The sequence below is a fragment of the Triturus cristatus genome, chromosome 1_1, assembly GCF_964204655.1.
Source record: "Triturus cristatus chromosome 1_1, aTriCri1.1, whole genome shotgun sequence".
Taxonomy (NCBI): domain Eukaryota; kingdom Metazoa; phylum Chordata; class Amphibia; order Caudata; family Salamandridae; genus Triturus; species Triturus cristatus.
Genome location: NC_140579.1, coordinates 1,022,492,846 through 1,022,508,503, shown reverse-complemented (window position 1 = coordinate 1,022,508,503; position 15,658 = coordinate 1,022,492,846).

Sequence of the window (15,658 nt, the reverse complement as noted above, 5' to 3'; positions counted from 1 at the left end):
AAACCGAACTACCAAGCCAATTCTTGTACTGGGAAGGAAACAAGCTTCCGGGGATCGGTTTCTGGCATCACAGCCTTCGTCGGCCCGGCTTGCCTGAATCCTGATGGTGCAATGAGCAAGGGACTCACGTCTGAGCATACCCTCCCACACTGAGTGTGGATAAAATCGATTTGGGAAAAAGGGGGTGCTGATGGACAGAGTTTCTGAATGATGCAGAATACTCTTACCAAGTCAAGAGATCATTGTTTTAATCCATCACCGTTTTTTAGCTCACTGCACCATCCCAGCTCAGAACCTGGCTACATGCAAATTAGTCTGTACCTGTCCCAGTGCGTGATGGGAACAGGGCAAACCAAACTACCAAGCCAATTCTTGTACTGGGAAGGAAACAAGCTTCCGGGGACCGGTTTCTGGCATCACAGCCTTCGTCGGCCCGGCTTGCCTGAATCCTGATGGTGCAATAAGCAAGGGACTCACGTCTGAGCATACCCTTCCACACTGAGTGTGGATAAAATCGATTTGGGAAAAAGGGGGTGGTGATGGACAGAGTTTCTGAATGATGCAGAATACTCTTACCAAGTCAAGAGATCATGGTTTTAATCCATCACCGTTTTTTAGCTCACTGCACCATCCCAGCTCAGAACCTGGCTACATGCAAATTAGTCTGTACCTGTCCCAGTGCATGATGGGAACAGGGCAAACCAAACTACCAAGCCAATTCTTGTACTGGAAAGGAAACAAGCTTCCGGGAACCGGTTTCTGGCATCACAGCCTTCGTCGGCCCGGCTTGCCTGAATCCTGATGGTGCAATGAGCAAGGGACTCACGTCTGAGCATACCCTCCCACACTGAGTGTGGATAAAATCGATTTGGGAAAAAGGGGGTGGTGATGGACAGAGTTTCTGAATGATGCAGAATACTCTTACCAAGTCAAGAGATCATGGTTTTAATCCATCACCGTTTTTTAGCTCACTGCACCATCCCAGCTCAGAACCTGGCTACATGCAAATTAGTCTGTACCTGTCCCAGTGCATGATGGGAACAGGGCAAACCAAACTACCAAGCCAATTCTTGTACTGGGAAGGAAACAAGCTTCCGGGGACTGGTTTCTGGCATCACAGCCTTCGTCAGCCCGGCTTGCCTGAATCCTGATGGTGCAATGAGCAAGGGACTCACGTCTGAGCATACCCTCCCACACTGAGTGTGGATAAAATCGATTTGGGAAAAAGGGGGTGGTGATGAACAGAGTTTCTGAATGATGCAGAATACTCTTATCAAGTCAAGAGATCATGGTTTTAATCCATCACCGTTTTTTAGCTCACTGCACCATCCCAGCTCAGAACCTGGCTACATGCAAATCAGTCTGTACCTGTCCCAGTGCATGATGGGAACAGGGCAAACCAAACTACCAAGCCAATTCTTGTACTGGGAAGGAAACAAGCTTCCGGGGACCGGTTTCTGGCATCACAGCCTTCGTCGGCCTGGCTTGCCTGAATCCTGATGGTGCAATGAGCAAGGGACTCACGTCTGAGCATACCCTCCCACACTGAGTGTGGATAAAATCGATTGGGGAAAAAGGGGGTGGTGATGGACAGAGTTTCTGAATGATGCAGAATACTCTTACCAAGTCAAGAGATCATGGTTTTAATCCATCACCGTTTTTTAGCTCACTGCACCATCCCAGCTCAGAACCTGACTACATGCAAATTAGTCTGTACCTGTCCCAGTGCATGATGGGAACAGGGCAAACCAAACTACCAAGCCAATTCTTGTACTGGGAAGGAAACAAGCTTCCGGGGACCAGTTTCTGGCATCACAGCCTTCGTCGGCCCGGCTTGCCTGAATCATGATGGTGCAATGATCATGGGACTCACGTCTGAGCATACCCTCCCACACTGAGTGTGGATAAAATCGATTTGGGAAAAAGGGGGTGCTGATGGACAGAGTTTCTGAATGATGCAGAATACTCTTACCAAGTCAAGAGATCATGGTTTTAATCCATCACCGTTTTTTAGCTCACTGCACCATCCCAGCTCAGAACCTGGCTACATGCAAATTAGTCTGTACCTGTCCCAGTGCGTGATGGGAACAGGGCAAACCAAACTACCAAGCCAATTCTTGTACTGGGAAGGAAACAAGCTTCCGGGGACCGGTTTCTGGCATCACAGCCTTCGTCGGCCCGGCTTGCCTGAATCCTGATGGTGCAATAAGCAAGGGACTCACGTCTGAGCATACCCTCCCACACTGAGTGTGGATAAAATCGATTTGGGAAAAAGGGGGTGGTGATGGACAGAGTTTCTGAATGATGCAGAATACTCTTACCAAGTCAAGAGATCATGGTTTTAATCCATCACCGTTTTTTAGCTCAGTGCACCATCCCAGCTCAGAACCTGGCTACATGCAAATTAGTCTGTACCTGTCCCAGTGCATGATGGGAACAGGGCAAACCAAACTACCAAGCCAATTCTTGTACTGGAAAGGAAACAAGCTTCCGGGAACCGGTTTCTGGCATCACAGCCTTCGTCGGCCCGGCTTGCCTGAATCCTGATGGTGCAATGAGCAAGGGACTCACGTCTGAGCATACCCTCCCACACTGAGTGTGGATAAAATCGATTTGGGAAAAAGGGGGTGGTGATGGACAGAGTTTCTGAATGATGCAGAATACTCTTATCAAGTCAAGAGATCATGGTTTTAATCCATCACCGTTTTTTAGCTCACTGCACCATCCCAGCTCAGAACCTGGCTACATGCAAATCAGTCTGTACCTGTCCCAGTGCATGATGGGAACAGGGCAAACCAAACTACCAAGCCAATTCTTGTACTGGGAAGGAAACAAGCTTCCGGGGACCGGTTTCTGGCATCACAGCCTTCGTCGGCCTGGCTTGCCTGAATCCTGATGGTGCAATGAGCAAGGGACTCACGTCTGAGCATACCCTCCCACACTGAGTGTGGATAAAATCGATTGGGGAAAAAGGGGGTGGTGATGGACAGAGTTTCTGAATGATGCAGAATACTCTTACCAAGTCAAGAGATCATGGTTTTAATCCATCACCGTTTTTTAGCTCACTGCACCATCCCAGCCCAGAACCTGGCTACATGCAAATTAGTCTGTACCTGTCCCAGTGCGTGATGGGAACAGGGCAAACCAAACTACCAAGCCAATTCTTGTACTGGGAAGGAAACAAGCTTCCGGGGAACGGTTTCTGGCATCACAGCCTTCGTCGGCCCGGCTTGCCTGAATCCTGATGGTGCAATGAGCAAGGGACTCACGTCTGAGCATACCCTCCCACACTGAGTGTGGATAAAATCGATTTGGGAAAAAGGGGGTGGTGATGGACAGAGTTTCTGAATGATGCAGAATACTCGTACCAAGTAAAGAGATCATGGTTTTAATCCATCACTGTTTTTTAGTTCACTGCACCATCCCAGCTCAGAACCTGGCTACATGCAAATTAGTCTGTACCTGTCCCAGTGCATGATGGGAACAGGGCAAACAAAACTACCAAGCCAATTCTTGTACTGGGAAGGAAACAAGCTTCCGGGGACCGGTTTCTGGCATCACAGCCTTCGTCGGCCCGGCTTGCCTGAATCCTGATGGTGCAATGAGCAAGGGACTCACGTCTGAGCATACCCTCCCACACTGAGTGTGGATAAAATCGATTTGGGAAAAAGGGGGTGGTGATGGACAGAGTTTCTGAATGATGCAGAATACTCTTACCAAGTCAAGAGATCATGGTTTTAATCCATCACCGTTTTTTAGCTCACTGCACCATCCCAGCTCAGAACCTGGCTACATGCAAATTAGTCTGTACCTGTCCCAGTGCATGATGGGAACAGGGCAAACCAAACTACCAAGCCAATTCTTGTACTGGGAAGGAAACAAGCTTCCGGGGACCGGTTTCTGGCATCACAGCCTTCGTCGGCCTGGCTTGCCTGAATCCTGATGGTGCAATGAGCAAGGGACTCACGTCTGAGCATACCCTCCCACACTGAGTGTGGATAAAATCGATTGGGGAAAAAGGGGGTGGTGATGGACAGAGTTTCTGAATGATGCAGAATACTCTTACCAAGTCAAGAGATCATGGTTTTAATCCATCACCGTTTTTTAGCTCACTGCACCATCCCAGCTCAGAACCTGGCTACATGCAAATTAGTCTGTACCTGTCCCAGTGCGTGATGGGAACAGGGCAAACCAAACTACCAAGCCAATTCTTGTACTGGGAAGGAAACAAGCTTCCGGGGACCGGTTTCTGGCATCACAGCCTTCGTCGGCCCGGCTTGCCTGAATCCTGATGGTGCAATAAGCAAGGGACTCACGTCTGAGCATACCCTTCCACACTGAGTGTGGATAAAATCGATTTGGGAAAAAGGGGGTGGTGATGGACAGAGTTTCTGAATGATGCAGAATACTCTTACCAAGTCAAGAGATCATGGTTTTAATCCATCACCGTTTTTTAGCTCACTGCACCATCCCAGCTCAGAACCTGGCTACATGCAAATTAGTCTGTACCTGTCCCAGTGCATGATGGGAACAGGGCAAACCAAACTACCAAGCCAATTCTTGTACTGGAAAGGAAACAAGCTTCCGGGAACCGGTTTCTGGCATCACAGCCTTCGTCGGCCCGGCTTGCCTGAATCCTGATGGTGCAATGAGCAAGGGACTCACGTCTGAGCATACCCTCCCACACTGAGTGTGGATAAAATCGATTTGGGAAAAAGGGGGTGGTGATGGACAGAGTTTCTGAATGATGCAGAATACTCTTACCAAGTCAAGAGATCATGGTTTTAATCCATCACCGTTTTTTAGCTCACTGCACCATCCCAGCTCAGAACCTGGCTACATGCAAATTAGTCTGTACCTGTCCCAGTGCATGATGGGAACAGGGCAAACCAAACTACCAAGCCAATTCTTGTACTGGGAAGGAAACAAGCTTCCGGGGACTGGTTTCTGGCATCACAGCCTTCGTCAGCCCGGCTTGCCTGAATCCTGATGGTGCAATGAGCAAGGGACTCACGTCTGAGCATACCCTCCCACACTGAGTGTGGATAAAATCGATTTGGGAAAAAGGGGGTGGTGATGAACAGAGTTTCTGAATGATGCAGAATACTCTTATCAAGTCAAGAGATCATGGTTTTAATCCATCACCGTTTTTTAGCTCACTGCACCATCCCAGCTCAGAACCTGGCTACATGCAAATCAGTCTGTACCTGTCCCAGTGCATGATGGGAACAGGGCAAACCAAACTACCAAGCCAATTCTTGTACTGGGAAGGAAACAAGCTTCCGGGGACCGGTTTCTGGCATCACAGCCTTCGTCGGCCTGGCTTGCCTGAATCCTGATGGTGCAATGAGCAAGGGACTCACGTCTGAGCATACCCTCCCACACTGAGTGTGGATAAAATCGATTGGGGAAAAAGGGGGTGGTGATGGACAGAGTTTCTGAATGATGCAGAATACTCTTACCAAGTCAAGAGATCATGGTTTTAATCCATCACCGTTTTTTAGCTCACTGCACCATCCCAGCTCAGAACCTGACTACATGCAAATTAGTCTGTACCTGTCCCAGTGCATGATGGGAACAGGGCAAACCAAACTACCAAGCCAATTCTTGTACTGGGAAGGAAACAAGCTTCCGGGGACCAGTTTCTGGCATCACAGCCTTCGTCGGCCCGGCTTGCCTGAATCATGATGGTGCAATGATCAAGGGACTCACGTCTGAGCATACCCTCCCACACTGAGTGTGGATAAAATCGATTTGGGAAAAAGGGGGTGCTGATGGACAGAGTTTCTGAATGATGCAGAATACTCTTACCAAGTCAAGAGATCATGGTTTTAATCCATCACCGTTTTTTAGCTCACTGCACCATCCCAGCTCAGAACCTGGCTACATGCAAATTAGTCTGTACCTGTCCCAGTGCGTGATGGGAACAGGGCAAACCAAACTACCAAGCCAATTCTTGTACTGGGAAGGAAACAAGCTTCCGGGGACCGGTTTCTGGCATCACAGCCTTCGTCGGCCCGGCTTGCCTGAATCCTGATGGTGCAATAAGCAAGGGACTCACGTCTGAGCATACCCTCCCACACTGAGTGTGGATAAAATCGATTTGGGAAAAAGGGGGTGGTGATGGACAGAGTTTCTGAATGATGCAGAATACTCTTACCAAGTCAAGAGATCATGGTTTTAATCCATCACCGTTTTTTAGCTCAGTGCACCATCCCAGCTCAGAACCTGGCTACATGCAAATTAGTCTGTACCTGTCCCAGTGCATGATGGGAACAGGGCAAACCAAACTACCAAGCCAATTCTTGTACTGGAAAGGAAACAAGCTTCCGGGAACCGGTTTCTGGCATCACAGCCTTCGTCGGCCCGGCTTGCCTGAATCCTGATGGTGCAATGAGCAAGGGACTCACGTCTGAGCATACCCTCCCACACTGAGTGTGGATAAAATCGATTTGGGAAAAAGGGGGTGGTGATGGACAGAGTTTCTGAATGATGCAGAATACTCTTACCAAGTCAAGAGATCATGGTTTTAATCCATCACCGTTTTTTAGCTCACTGCACCATCCCAGCTCAGAACCTGGCTACATGCAAATTAGTCTGTACCTGTCCCAGTGCATGATGGGAACAGGGCAAACCAAACTACCAAGCCAATTCTTGTACTAGGAAGGAAACAAGCTTCCGGGGACTGGTTTCTGGCATCACAGCCTTCGTCAGCCCGGCTTGCCTGAATCCTGATGGTGCAATGAGCAAGGGACTCACGTCTGAGCATACCCTCCCACACTGAGTGTGGATAAAATCGATTTGGGAAAAAGGGGGTGGTGATGGACAGAGTTTCTGAATGATGCAGAATACTCTTATCAAGTCAAGAGATCATGGTTTTAATCCATCACCGTTTTTTAGCTCACTGCACCATCCCAGCTCAGAACCTGGCTACATGCAAATCAGTCTGTACCTGTCCCAGTGCATGATGGGAACAGGGCAAACCAAACTACCAAGCCAATTCTTGTACTGGGAAGGAAACAAGCTTCCGGGGACCGGTTTCTGGCATCACAGCCTTCGTCGGCCTGGCTTGCCTGAATCCTGATGGTGCAATGAGCAAGGGACTCACGTCTGAGCATACCCTCCCACACTGAGTGTGGATAAAATCGATTGGGGAAAAAGGGGGTGGTGATGGACAGAGTTTCTGAATGATGCAGAATACTCTTACCAAGTCAAGAGATCATGGTTTTAATCCATCACCGTTTTTTAGCTCACTGCACCATCCCAGCCCAGAACCTGGCTACATGCAAATTAGTCTGTACCTGTCCCAGTGCGTGATGGGAACAGGGCAAACCAAACTACCAAGCCAATTCTTGTACTGGGAAGGAAACAAGCTTCCGGGGAACGGTTTCTGGCATCACAGCCTTCGTCGGCCCGGCTTGCCTGAATCCTGATGGTGCAATGAGCAAGGGACTCACGTCTGAGCATACCCTCCCACACTGAGTGTGGATAAAATCGATTTGGGAAAAAGGGGGTGGTGATGGACAGAGTTTCTGAATGATGCAGAATACTCGTACCAAGTAAAGAGATCATGGTTTTAATCCATCACCGTTTTTTAGTTCACTGCACCATCCCAGCTCAGAACCTGGCTACATGCAAATTAGTCTGTACCTGTCCCAGTGCATGATGGGAACAGGGCAAACAAAACTACCAAGCCAATTCTTGTACTGGGAAGGAAACAAGCTTCCGGGGACCGGTTTCTGGCATCACAGCCTTCGTCGGCCCGGCTTGCCTGAATCCTGATGGTGCAATGAGCAAGGGACTCACGTCTGAGCATACCCTCCCACACTGAGTGTGGATAAAATCGATTTGGGAAAAAGGGGGTGGTGATGGACAGAGTTTCTGAATGATGCAGAATACTCTTACCAAGTCAAGAGATCATGGTTTTAATCCATCACCGTTTTTTAGCTCACTGCACCATCCCAGCTCAGAACCTGACTACATGCAAATTAGTCTGTACCTGTCCCAGTGCATGATGGGAACAGGGCAAACCAAACTACCAAGCCAATTCTTGTACTGGGAAGGAAACAAGCTTCCGGGGACCAGTTTCTGGCATCACAGCCTTCGTCGGCCCGGCTTGCCTGAATCCTGATGGTGCTATGATCAAGGGACTCACGTCTGAGCATACCCTCCCACAATGACTGTGAATAAAATCGATTTGGGAAAAAGGGGGTGGTGATGGACAGAGTTTCTGAATGATGCAGAATACTCTTACCAAGTCAACAGATCATGGTTTTAATCCATCACTGTTTTTTAGCTCACTGCACCATCCCAGCTCAGAACCTGGCTACATGCAAATTAGTCTGTACCTGTCCTAGTGCATGATGGGAACAGGGCAAACCAAACTACCAAGCCAATTCTTGTACTGGGAAGGAAACAAGCTTCTGGGGACCAGTTTCTGGCATCACAGCCTTCGTCGGCCCGGCTTGCCTGAATCCTGATGGTGCAATGATCAAGGGACTCACGTCTGAGCATACCCTCCCACACTGAGTGTGGATAAAATCGATTTGGGAAAAAGGGGGTGGTGATGGACAGAGTTTCTGAATGATGCAGAATACTCTTACCAAGTCAAGAGATCATGGTTTTAATCCATCACCGTTTTTAAGCTCACTGCACCATCCCAGCTCAGAACCTGGCTACATGCAAATTAGTCTGTACATGTCCCAGTGCATGATGGGAACAGGGCAAACCAAACTACCAAACCAATTCTTGTACTGGGAAGGAAACAAGCTTCCGGGGACCGGTTTCTGGCATCACAGCCTTCGTCTGCCCGGCTTACCTGAATCCTGATGGTGCAATGAGCAAGGGACTCACGTCTGAGCATACCCTCCCACACTGAGTGTGGATAAAATCGATTTGGGAAAAAGGGGGTGGTGATGGACAGAGTTTCTGAATGATGCAGAATACTCTTACCAAGTCAAGAGATCATGGTTTTAATCCATCACCGTTTTTTAGCTCACTGCACCATCCCAGCTCAGAACCTGGCTACATGCAAATTAGTCTGTACCTGTCCCAGTGCATGATGGGAACAGGGCAAACAAAACTACCAAGCCAATTCTTGTACTGGAAAGGAAACAAGCTTCCGGGGACCGGTTTCTGGCATCACAGCCTTCGTCGGCCCAGCTTGCCTGAATCCTGATGGTGCAATGAGCAAGGGACTCACGTCTGAGCATACCCTCCCACACTGAGTGTGGATAAAATCGATTTGGGAAAAAGGGGGTGGTGATGGACAGAGTTTCTGAATGATGCAGAATACTCTTACCAAGTCAAGAGATCATGGTTTTAATCCATGACCGTTTTTTAGCTCACTGCACCATCCCAGCTCAGAACCTGGCTACATGCAAATTAGTCTGTACCTGTCCCAGTGCATGATGGGAACAGGGCAAACCAAACTACCAAGCCAATTCTTGTACTGGGAAGGAAACAAGCTTCCGGGGACTGGTTTCTGGCATCACAGCCTTCGTCAGCCCGGCTTGCCTGAATCCTGATGGTGCAATGAGCAAGGGACTCACGTCTGAGCATACCCTCCCACACTGAGTGTGGATAAAATCGATTTGGGAAAAAGGGGGTGGTGATGGACAGAGTTTCTGAATGATGCAGAATACTCTTATCAAGTCAAGAGATCATGGTTTTAATCCATCACCGTTTTTTAGCTCACTGCACCATCCCAGCTCAGAACCTGACTACATGCAAATCAGTCTGTACCTGTCCCAGTGCATGATGGGAACAGGGCAAACCAAACTACCAAGCCAATTCTTGTACTGGGAAGGAAACAAGCTTCCGGGGACCGGTTTCTGGCATCACAGCCTTCGTCGGCCTGGCTTGCCTGAATCCTGATGGTGCAATGAGCAAGGGACTCACGTCTGAGCATACCCTCCCACACGGAGTGTGGATAAAATCGATTGGGGAAAAAGGGGGTGGTGATGGACAGAGTTTCTGAATGATGCAGAATACTCTTACCAAGTCAAGAGATCATGGTTTTAATCCATCACCGTTTTTTAGCTCACTGCACTATCCCAGCCCAGAACCTGGCTACATGCAAATTAGTCTGTACCTGTCCCAGTGCGTGATGGGAACAGGGCAAACCAAACTACCAAGCCAATTCTTGTACTGGGAAGGAAACAAGCTTCCGGGGAACGGTTTCTGGCATCACAGCCTTCGTCGGCCCGGCTTGCCTGAATCCTGATGGTGCAATGAGCAAGGGACTCACGTCTGAGCATACCCTCCCACACTGAGTGTGGATAAAATCGATTTGGGAAAAAGGGGGTGGTGATGGACAGAGTTTCTGAATGATGCAGAATACTCGTACCAAGTAAAGAGATCATGGTTTTAATCCATCACCGTTTTTTAGTTCACTGCACCATCCCAGCTCAGAACCTGGCTACATGCAAATTAGTCTGTACCTGTCCCAGTGCATGATGGGAACAGGGCAAACAAAACTACCAAGCCAATTCTTGTACTGGGAAGGAAACAAGCTTCCGGGGACCAGTTTCTGGCATCACAGCCTTCGTCGGCCCGGCTTGCCTGAATCCTGATGGTGCAATGATCAAGGGACTCACGTCTGAGCATACCCTCCCACACTGAGTGTGGATAAAATCGATTTGGGAAAAAGGGGGTGCTGATGGACAGAGTTTCTGAATGATGCAGAATACTCTTACCAAGTCAAGAGATCATGGTTTTAATCCATCACCGTTTTTTAGCTCACTGCACCATCCCAGCTCAGAACCTGGCTACATGCAAATTAGTCTGTACCTGTCCCAGTGCGTGATGGGAACAGGGCAAACCAAACTACCAAGCCAATTCTTGTACTGGGAAGGAAACAAGCTTCCGGGGACCGGTTTCTGGCATCACAGCCTTCGTCGGCCCGGCTTGCCTGAATCCTGATGGTGCAATAAGCAAGGGACTCACGTCTGAGCATACCCTCCCACACTGAGTGTGGATAAAATCGATTTGGGAAAAAAGGGGTGGTGATGGACAGAGTTTCTGAATGATGCAGAATACTCTTACCAAGTCAAGAGATCATGGTTTTAATCCATCACCGTTTTTTAGCTCACTGCACCATCCCAGCTCAGAACCTGGCTACATGCAAATTAGTCTGTACCTGTCCCAGTGCATGATGGGAACAGGGCAAACCAAACTACCAAGCCAATTCTTGTACTGGGAAGGAAACAAAATTCCGGGGACTGGTTTCTGGCATCACAGCCTTCGTCAGCCCGGCTTGCCTGAATCCTGATGGTGCAATGAGCAAGGGACTCACGTCTGAGCATACCCTCCCACACTGAGTGTGGATAAAATCGATTTGGGAAAAAGGGGGTGGTGATGGACAGAGTTTCTGAATGATGCAGAATACTCTTATCAAGTCAAGAGATCATGGTTTTAATCCATCACCGTTTTTTAGCTCACTGCACCATCCCAGCTCAGAACCTGGCTACATGCAAATCAGTCTGTACCTGTCCCAGTGCATGATGGGAACAGGGCAAACCAAACTACCAAGCCAATTCTTGTACTGGGAAGGAAACAAGCTTCCGGGGACCGGTTTCTGGCATCACAGCCTTCGTCGGCCTGGCTTGCCTGAATCCTGATGGTGCAATGAGCAAGGGACTCACATCTGAGCATACCCTCCCACACTGAGTGTGGATAAAATCGATTGGGGAAAAAGGAGGTGGTGATGGACAGAGTTTCTGAATGATGCAGAATACTCTTACCAAGTCAAGAGATCATGGTTTTAATCCATCACCGTTTTTTAGCTCACTGCACCATCCCAGCCCAGAACCTGGCTACATGCAAATTAGTCTGTACCTGTCCCAGTGCGTGATGGGAACAGGGCAAACCAAACTACCAAGCCAATTCTTGTACTGGGAAGGAAACAAGCTTCCGGGGAACGGTTTCTGGCATCACAGCCTTCGTCGGCCCGGCTTGCCTGAATCCTGATGGTGCAATGAGCAAGGGACTCACGTCTGAGCATACCCTCCCACACTGAGTGTGGATAAAATCGATTTGGGAAAAAGGGGGTGGTGATGGACAGAGTTTCTGAATGATGCAGAATACTCGTACCAAGTAAAGAGATCATGGTTTTAATCCATCACCGTTTTTTAGTTCACTGCACCATCCCAGCTCAGAACCTGGCTACATGCAAATTAGTCTGTACCTGTCCCAGTGCATGATGGAAACAGGGCAAACAAAACTACCAAGCCAATTCTTGTACTGGGAAGGAAACAAGCTTCCGGGGACCGGTTTCTGGCATCACAGCCTTCGTCGGCCCGGCTTGCCTGAATCCTGATGGTGCAATGAGCAAGGGACTCACGTCTGAGCATACCCTCCCACACTGAGTGTAGATAAAATCGATTTGGGAAAAAGGGGGTGGTGATGGACAGAGTTTCTGAATGATGCAGAATACTCTTACCAAGTCAAGAGATCATGGTTTTAATCCATCACCGTTTTTTAGCTCACTGCACCATCCCAGCTCAGAACCTGACTACATGCATATTAGTCTGTACCTGTCCCAGTGCATGATGGGAACAGGGCAAACCAAACTACCAAGCCAATTCTTGTACTGGGAAGGAAACAAGCTTCCGGGGACCATTTTCTGGCATCACAGCCTTCGTCGGCCCGGCTTGCCTGAATCCTGATGGTGCAATGATCAAGGGACTCACGTCTGAGCATACCCTCCCACAATGACTGTGAATAAAATCGATTTGGGAAAAAGGGGGTGGTGATGGACAGAGTTTCTGAATGATGCAGAATACTCTTACCAAGTCAAGAGATCATGGTTTTAATCCATCACTGTTTTTTAGCTCACTGCACCATCCCAGCTCAGAACCTGGCTACATGCAAATTAGTCTGTACCTGTCCTAGTGCATGATGGGAACAGGGCAAACCAAACTACCAAGCCAATTCTTGTACTGGGAAGGAAACAAGCTTCCGGGGACCAGTTTCTGGCATCACAGCCTTCGTCGGCCCGGCTTGCCTGAATCCTGATGGTGCAATGATCAAGGGACTCACGTCTGAGCATACCCTCCCACACTGAGTGTGGATAAAATCGATTTGGGAAAAAGGGGGTGGTGATGGACAGAGTTTCTGAATGATGCAGAATACTCTTACCAAGTCAAGAGATCATGGTTTTAATCCATCACCGTTTTTTAGCTCACTGCACCATCCCAGCTTAGAACCTGGCTACATGCAAATTAGTCTGTACATGTCCCAGTGCATGATGGGAACAGGGCAAACCAAACTACCAAGCCAATTCTTGTACTGGGAAGGAAACAAGCTTCCGGGGACCGGTTTCTGGCATCACAGCCTTCGTCCGCCCGGCTTACCTGAATCCTGATGGTGCAATGAGCAAGGGACTCACGTCTGAGCATACCCTCCCACACTGAGTGTGGATAAAATCGATTTGGGAAAAAGGGGGTGGTGATGAACAGAGTTTCTGAATGATGCAGAATACTCTTACCAAGTCAAGAGATCATGGTTTTAATCCATCACCGTTTTTTAGCTCACTGCACCATCCCAGCTCAGAACCTGGCTACATGCAAATTAGTCTGTACCTGTCCCAGTGCATGATGGGAACAGGGCAAACCGAACTACCAAGCCAATTCTTGTACTGGGAAGGAAACAAGCTTCCGGGGATCGGTTTCTGGCATCACAGCCTTCGTCGGCCCGGCTTGCCTGAATCCTGATGGTGCAATGAGCAAGGGACTCACGTCTGAGCATACCCTCCCACACTGAGTGTGGATAAAATCGATTTGGGAAAAAGGGGGTGCTGATGGACAGAGTTTCTGAATGATGCAGAATACTCTTACCAAGTCAAGAGATCATGGTTTTAATCCATCACCGTTTTTTAGCTCACTGCACCATCCCAGCTCAGAACCTGGCTACATGCAAATTAGTCTGTACCTGTCCCAGTGCGTGATGGGAACAGGGCAAACCAAACTACCAAGCCAATTCTTGTACTGGGAAGGAAACAAGCTTCCGGGGACCGGTTTCTGGCATCACAGCCTTCGTCGGCCCGGCTTGCCTGAATCCTGATGGTGCAATAAGCAAGGGACTCACGTCTGAGCATACCCTCCCACACTGAGTGTGGATAAAATCGATTTGGGAAAAAGGGGGTGGTGATGGACAGAGTTTCTGAATGATGCAGAATACTCTTACCAAGTCAAGAGATCATGGTTTTAATCCATCACCGTTTTTTAGCTCACTGCACCATCCCAGCTCAGAACCTGGCTACATGCAAATTAGTCTGTACCTGTCCCAGTGCATGATGGGAACAGGGCAAACCAAACTACCAAGCCAATTCTTGTACTGGAAAGGAAACAAGCTTCCGGGAACCGGTTTCTGGCATCACAGCCTTCGTCGGCCCGCCTTGCCTGAATCCTGATGGTGCAATGAGCAAGGGACTCACGTCTGAGCATACCCTCCCACACTGAGTGTGGATAAAATCGATTTGGGAAAAAGGGGGTGGTGATGGACAGAGTTTCTGAATGATGCAGAATACTCTTACCAAGTCAAGAGATCATGGTTTTAATCCATCACCGTTTTTTAGCTCACTGCACCATCCCAGCTCAGAACCTGGCTACATGCAAATTAGTCTGTACCTGTCCCAGTGCATGATGGGAACAGGGCAAACCAAACTACCAAGCCAATTCTTGTACTGGGAAGGAAACAAGCTTCCGGGGACCGGTTTCTGGCATCACAGCCTTCGTCGGCCCGGTTTGCCTGAATCCTGATGGTGCAATGAGAAAGGGACTCACGTCTGAGCATACCCTCCCACACTGAGTGTGGATAAAATCGATTTGGGAAAAAGGGGGTGGTGATGGACAGAGTTTCTGAATGATGCAGAATACTCTTACCAAGTCAAGAGATCATGGTTTTAATCCATCACCGTTTATTAGCTCACTGCACCATCCCAGCTCAGAACCTGGCTACATGCAAATTAGTCTGTACCTGTCCCAGTGCATGATGGGAACAGGGCAAACCGAACTACCAAGCCAATTCTTGTACTGGGAAGGAAACAAGCTTCCGGGGACCGGTTTCTGGCATCACAGCCTTCGTCGGCCCGGCTTGCCTGAATCCTGATGGTGCAATGAGCAAGGGACTCACGTCTGAGCATACCCTCCCACACTGAGTGTGGATAAAATCGATTTGGGAAAAAGGGGGTGGTGATGGACAGAGTTTCTGAATGATGCAGAATACTCTTACCAAGTCAAGAGATCATGGTTTTAATCCATCACCGTTTTTTAGCTCACTGCACCATCCCAGCTCAGAACCTGGCTACATGCAAATTAGTCTTTACCTGTCCCAGTGCATGATGGGAACAGGGCAAACCAAACTACCAAGCCAATTCTTGTACTGGGAAGGAAACAAGCTTCCGGGGACCGGTTTCTGGCATCACAGCCTTCGTCGGCCCGGCTTGCCTGAATCCTGATGGTGCAATGAGCAAGGGACTCACGTCTGAGCATACCCTCCCACACTGAGTGTGGATAAAATCGATTTGGGAAAAAGGGGGTGGTGATGGACAGAGTTTCTGAATGATGCAGAATACTCTTACCAAGTCAAGAGATCATGGATTTAATCCATCACGGTTTTTTAGCTCACTGCACCATCCCAGCTCAGAACCTGGCTA